The sequence below is a fragment of the Labeo rohita genome, chromosome 16 (genome assembly GCF_022985175.1).
Source record: "Labeo rohita strain BAU-BD-2019 chromosome 16, IGBB_LRoh.1.0, whole genome shotgun sequence".
In the NCBI taxonomy this organism is placed as follows: domain Eukaryota; kingdom Metazoa; phylum Chordata; class Actinopteri; order Cypriniformes; family Cyprinidae; genus Labeo; species Labeo rohita.
In genome coordinates, this window is record NC_066884.1 from 23,549,706 (window position 1) to 23,555,705 (window position 6,000).

Consider the following 6,000-nt stretch of genomic DNA (forward strand, 5'->3'; position numbering starts at 1 on the left):
GAACAGCCCCTAAAGTATGAATAGTTCTGTTCAGAGTTCACTCAGAACGCATTTTTGTGTTTCTAAACAGGATATGTCAAATGTTCTACTTGGGTAACACTATTTTAAGGTGTCCTTGTTACACGTTACATGTACTTACTATTATAATAACTTTAATTTATTATACATAACTTCATGCAAGTAACCCCAACCCCAAAACTAATCCTAACCCTAACCATAAGTACATGTAATTCATTAATATTACTCGTAGGGCTGGGCGATATGGGCAAAAAAATGATCACAATCATTTTTTTTTATATCAGTCGCTATTGATAATTATCACTTTTTTTGTCTCTTAGAAATGCATATTTGATAGTAGCTTGAGGATGCAGAGGTACATTTTTGTTCATTATCAATCAGTCACATCTGTAAAACTTGATCTGACCCAGTTTTTTTTTTTTTTTTAATTAAGCATTGGTCTCCCATACTAGAAAGCATACATTTTAAATCAGGATAAACAATTAAAACCGCACATAATGGTACCGCACATAAACCGCAATACCATGGTAAAAATATAACTACATGGTTTTATAGGTAGCCTATTTGTATGAAAAACGGTAGTCTAGAAACATTCAGTATAAATGCACACATGCTATAGCTTAATCACAAATACATACATACTATAATTATATACCATTACTCCTGTAATAAAATTCAATTGCTGCCACATGGTGCAGTGAGTGTTACTACAGTAACTCCATGGTAAATGATGGCAACGTGTAGATTGAAAAGCCTTCTGGCTGTCTCGTTGCGCACAGCTTTAAACTAGTTTGAATCACAGAGACATTTGTGTTTCACACTGGATCTCCGTTCACATATCGCGTCTTTTACGCGCTCAAGTATTTCAAATGTAGGCGCGTAGCAGCTGTGCTCATAACGGAAGTGACGCTCGTTTTTTCCAGGCGTGTACGCACCACATCGAGATAAATGCATCTTCTTTAGTGAGCTAGTGCAGCTCAGCAGTTTGAACTTTGGTCCGAGTGGATAAACGGTCCATGTGGCACGATTCAAACGAGTCGCGTTATTTTGTTCCACTTTTGGCACATAAAAATTATATCGAACATTTATTGAACTCTTCATAACATTTGATCAAAGAAAATTATATTGCGAAAATTATCGTTATTGAAATTATCGAATTATACCCAGCCCTAAATACTCTGTACCTAAATGTATAATTACACTGTGTACACAAGTGTAACCTCTACTTCTTATCTCATAATTATGGCAGAATGTCATTATTTTGACTTTGTATCTTATAATTATGATTTGCCAAAGCATGATTTTTTAAAAATCAATCAAATGGGATTGCATAAGTTAAAAGAAATTTTAAAAAGTGTGTCTTTTTTATTTTTCCACTGCACATCATCCCATTTATAAAGACAAAAATGCATTTTGCGTGAACTGCCCCTGTAGTGGTGAGCAGCTCTGAACCAGACTTGCACAGAGCTATTGTTACTTTAGGGGTCATTCACACAGAATATTTTTTTGTATTTATAAACAGGATATGTCAAATTTTACACTTCTAATTATGGCAAAATTTCTGAATTTTTACATAATTATGATTTACCAAAGCATTATTTTTTTCTTATGTTGCAGAAATGGGATTCCATAAGTTAAAAGTTGTTTAACCTTTAAAAAGTGTGCCCTTTTTTAAATTATTCCACTGCCCATCATCACACAAAAAAATGTGTTCTGTGTGAAGAGCCCCTAATGCAGCAATAGCTTTGAGCCAGTCAGGCATAGAGCTATTGCTGCTTTAGGGGCTGTTAACACGGAATGTATTTTTGTATTTATAAATGGGATGATGGTAAGTGGAGAAATAAAAAAGACACACTTTTTAAAAGTTAAACTTCTTTTAACTTATGGAATCCCATTTCTGCAACATAAGAAAAAAAATCATGCTGTCATATAATCACGTCAAATTTTCCACTCCTTATCTCATAATTATGATTTACCAAGCATGATTTTGTTTCTTATGCCACATAAATAGGATTTCTTAAGCTAAAAGAAGTTTAACTTAAAAAAAAAAACGCCTTTATACCTTTTTTTTTTTATTATTCCACTGCCAAGCATCCCATTTATAAACACAAAAAGGCTGTGTGAACAGCCCCTAAAATAGCAATAGCTCTGTGCGAGACTGGGTGGTCTGCAGTATATGGGTCGGATTGTCTGAGCGCCTGTGGGGTCCCATGTGCTTCCAGTTTCTCCGTCTGACCCCGAGCACCCAAACTGCGTCTGAGGTCTAATGTAAATTAGCGTGGCCTTTATCAATAGCGAGCCAGTGTAACCGCTGGGGAGCCGAGGGAGAAGGGCGCAATGTAATCTCTTTCAAACACCAGCCTATGATCTCGTTAAAGACTAATTGATGTTCTGTGTTAACGAGCTTTACCTTAATTAGTCACATTTAAGTGAACGGGGGATACCGAGAGGGGAGTTGGATGCAGTTTTTGGGCACGCTGGACTCATCAACACAGCTATGCAAACAAAAAAATAAGAGAGAGAGAGAGAAGTACTCAGATGAAGAGACTGATACAGAAACACTGAAGAGAGAGATCCAGCAGGAAGAAAAAAAAGAGATGTTAAAAAAGCAGCAATACTCCAGAGTCTGAAAGCCCAAGGGAGGGAACGATCGAGAGGATAGAGAGCAAAGGTAAAGGAGAAGATAAAGAATCAATGCGCTGAAACAGAAGAGGAGAAAGAGGAAAAGAGATATGCAAACGTTGATTCAAGTTGCTCTCATCTCTCTGTCTGAGCCCTCCAACCATGTTCAGTCTCAGATATTCAATTCCTCTTTTCGCTTTCTTCCTCTCCTTCATTTCCTCCTCTCACTCCCTTGCTTCGTTTGCACTGTATTTCTCTTTTCCCCATCCTTTACTGTATTTTCACATCTGTGAGTCTTCTCCTCCCCATCCAGCTTCATCTGTATCCACACCTCTGCTCCATCCTCCTCTTCAGTGCATTATAGTCTCTCACCTTCTTTTATTCTATACTCTTTCATTCTTTCACTCTCCTTCCTTCTTTATAAGTGCACTCCCCCTCCCTCAACAGTAAAGCCTGGAAAGCAGCTGTAAGACAGACCACTGGAGTGAAGCTATATTGACACTGAAGGCAACACATTAACATTACTGTGCGCATTACAGTACTGCAGCGTGTGTGTGTGCAGTCCTCGGCGATTTGCGTGTCCAGTATCCACAACATGCCTTGTTCGATAAATGTGCTTATTTGGAGGTCATAATCTTTTCTCACCTCTCTTTTTACCTGCGGGACTGGGATATCTATCTCGCAAGATGTGCAAATCATCTCAAGACAGCAAATCAGTACAGCGTGACGCTTACGAAAGGTCACGTTTCACAACATGTAATTGAGCTAAAATGTACGGTGTATGCCGGCACGGATCTAAGGCCTGTCTTGGTGGACATTAAGACCTCACATTCCCTCTGCAGGACTCCAGGCTCCATCATAACAGCTTTAATAAGTTTGGCGCACGGAGGGAGTAAAACTTATTACGGAATATGAAGCAGAAGCCCCACATAAATGATTTTACTTCATCTAAACGCCAACGGTTTGATTCATATCGCAGGAGGAAAACTGTGGGCCTGTGATGGGCTCATATGAAATTAACATAATGAGCCCTGCTCATAAATCTCACTGATTTCTTACCCAACTATTAAAAAGCAAATGGCCAGACTTTGAGCAATGACAGCAATTGGTGTATCCAGATATTTCAATTCTCCTTCTCCTCATTTAAATGATTATAAATAAAAAAAAAATAATAAAATAGTCGAAAATGAATCAGCTGTGCTCACATAAGCTCGCATGGCACTGAAACACCAAGACCACCAAACACACATACACCACGAGAGAGAGACCCTGATAACTGTGCTCGGGAAAATTGATAAATCCGCAGTTTACATACACAACTGGAGACGAGCAGCCTGACAGCGCGGCACAGCGACGCGATCATTAGCCGCACCGAAGCAGCATTTTAAACACGTTTTAATATTCAGCCGCTTCTCAGTTGTTGTTTTTATGAAAATCACTAATTGTGCCCGCAGACTGCGTGTGTCTCAGTGCCGTTTCCAGGCGCGTGCGTCTTCGCGTGTTGCTGTAACCTCTGCGCGTGTGTCTGTGCAGTGAGAGTGCAAGAAAAGTCGAAGTATGTGCCGTTTCGCTGAGGAACAAGTGGGCTGCTTATGAGCACTGGCATATGTGCGCGGTGCAGCAATGACAGAAGGGTCAAAGCCCCGCGCACGCCGGCCGTATCCATCTCTCTATCGCGTGCCATCCATCTTTTCCCACATATAGCGCATCAAAGTCCCCTCACCCGGAGCCGGCGCTGCACTGTCAGTGCCATGTCTCCTCGCTCCACGCAGTCAAGTCCGTGCAGAAACACAGCAGGATTCATTAAACTGTTACTTACTGTGTTTTTTACGCGCCTGTCCCCCCTCTCTCCTTTCGGCCCTCCATTCTCTTCACATCGTTCCCCTCGAGGTATCCTTTTTGCGGCTTCTCCGGGGAAAATACACCTAGAAATATATATATTCTACATGTATTCAATTTTCGCCAGCGCTCTCTCTCTCCACCTATCTCCCGCTCCCTCCTCTCTCCCACTCTCTCTCCCTCTCCCTCTTTCTCCGCTCTTTTGTTAAAATTCAGTATATGCGCCTCGTCACCTAGCAACCGTCAACCGTCAACCTCCCTCTCTCTCGCGCGCGCGCGCCGGCTGCCTCTCTCTCCCGCGCTCTCTCTCTCTCCATCACTAGCGACACGTGTTGAATGCTAAACTTAGCGGTGTGGAATAATATTAATAACTGGGTGGCTCGAGGTCTCTTCCTCTCTTCTCTCTCTCTTTCTCTCTCAACCCTCTTCCTCCCCATACACACGCACACTCGCGCACACACACACCTCCTCCTTTTGCTCGCGCATATCATCATGCAATATAAATATTTACTAGAGCCACTCAGTCCTCTGTTGCATGCCCCCCGCAGCCCCCTTCCGTGTCTCTCTCCCCTCCCATCATCCCGTACTGCGAATCAATGGTGCCGTATCGCCACTTCTGCTTCTCCGAGCAAAACGGAGAGGTGTGCGTCCGTCACGCCGTCCGTCCGTGTCACTAGACACGCGTGTATCCATACAGCAAAGACAGGAGGGAAAAAAAAAATACGCACCGACCGTGTGCGTGCGTGTGCGCACGCGTGTTCTGGAGAGTGAGTTAGCGTTGCTTATGCCGGGAAAATGATCGGTGGATGGAGAAGTAGCCTGAGCTGCAGCAGGCTATCAGCAGAGCATCAACGTACTTACAACTGTTTACTTTGCTTTATTTAAGTGCTTTTATTTGATTTCTTTTTAAAAAGAGCATGATAAATTCTCTTTTTTATGATGAGAAATATATTTCTCATATATATTTTTTATGATGGGAAACCAAATTTACCTTGATATTTTGACATAGAAGAGGTCTTTGTATGCTCAATACATCCTTCAAGTTTCATAACTTAAAACAACTTATCAATAAAAAAAAACATTTATCCAATAACTCTCAGATAACGGCTCGTTTGGATAAGAGGTGCAAGCTGATGTTACCCCAGTGCAGTCGTTTGCATAAACACTGCCTCCAGAGCAACACATCCACAAATAGTCATCTTCTCACCATAGGCTCCGCCCACTGGCGTTCAGTTGCTTAAGGGCTGACACTTGAATATGCTGAATACTGTCACGTCGCGTCAAAAGCCTTAAAACTTTGCATGTTTGTTTAGAATCACCTGTTGCATGTGCTCATTAGGTTTTGTGAAGTTTTGAGTTTTTCGTTAGGCTTTATAGGATTTTGGGTACATTTGGACAGGCCCCTTTTCTAAATGACCCCATTATAACTTCCCAAAAGGTAATTTTCAACATTTTTTTGACAGTTCTTGAGAAATCCAGGGAATTGTACTGCAGTGTTTGAGCGAAATAACCTAGGACTAG

The 6,000-nt window shown here is 41.4% G+C and overlaps 1 protein-coding gene across 1 annotated transcript in view; it reads right to left on the minus strand.

Moving 5' to 3' along the window:
* The window catches only part of LOC127178622 (glutamate receptor ionotropic, NMDA 2D), a 108,723-nt gene extending 103,452 nt beyond the window's left edge, over nucleotides 1-5,271 (minus strand). The window contains exon 1 of the mRNA XM_051131598.1: nucleotides 5,208-5,271. The gene's annotated coding sequence lies outside the window, so the exon portion shown is untranslated. The remainder of the gene's footprint in view (nucleotides 1-5,207) is intronic.
* Between the last annotated feature and the right edge of the window lie 729 nt (nucleotides 5,272-6,000).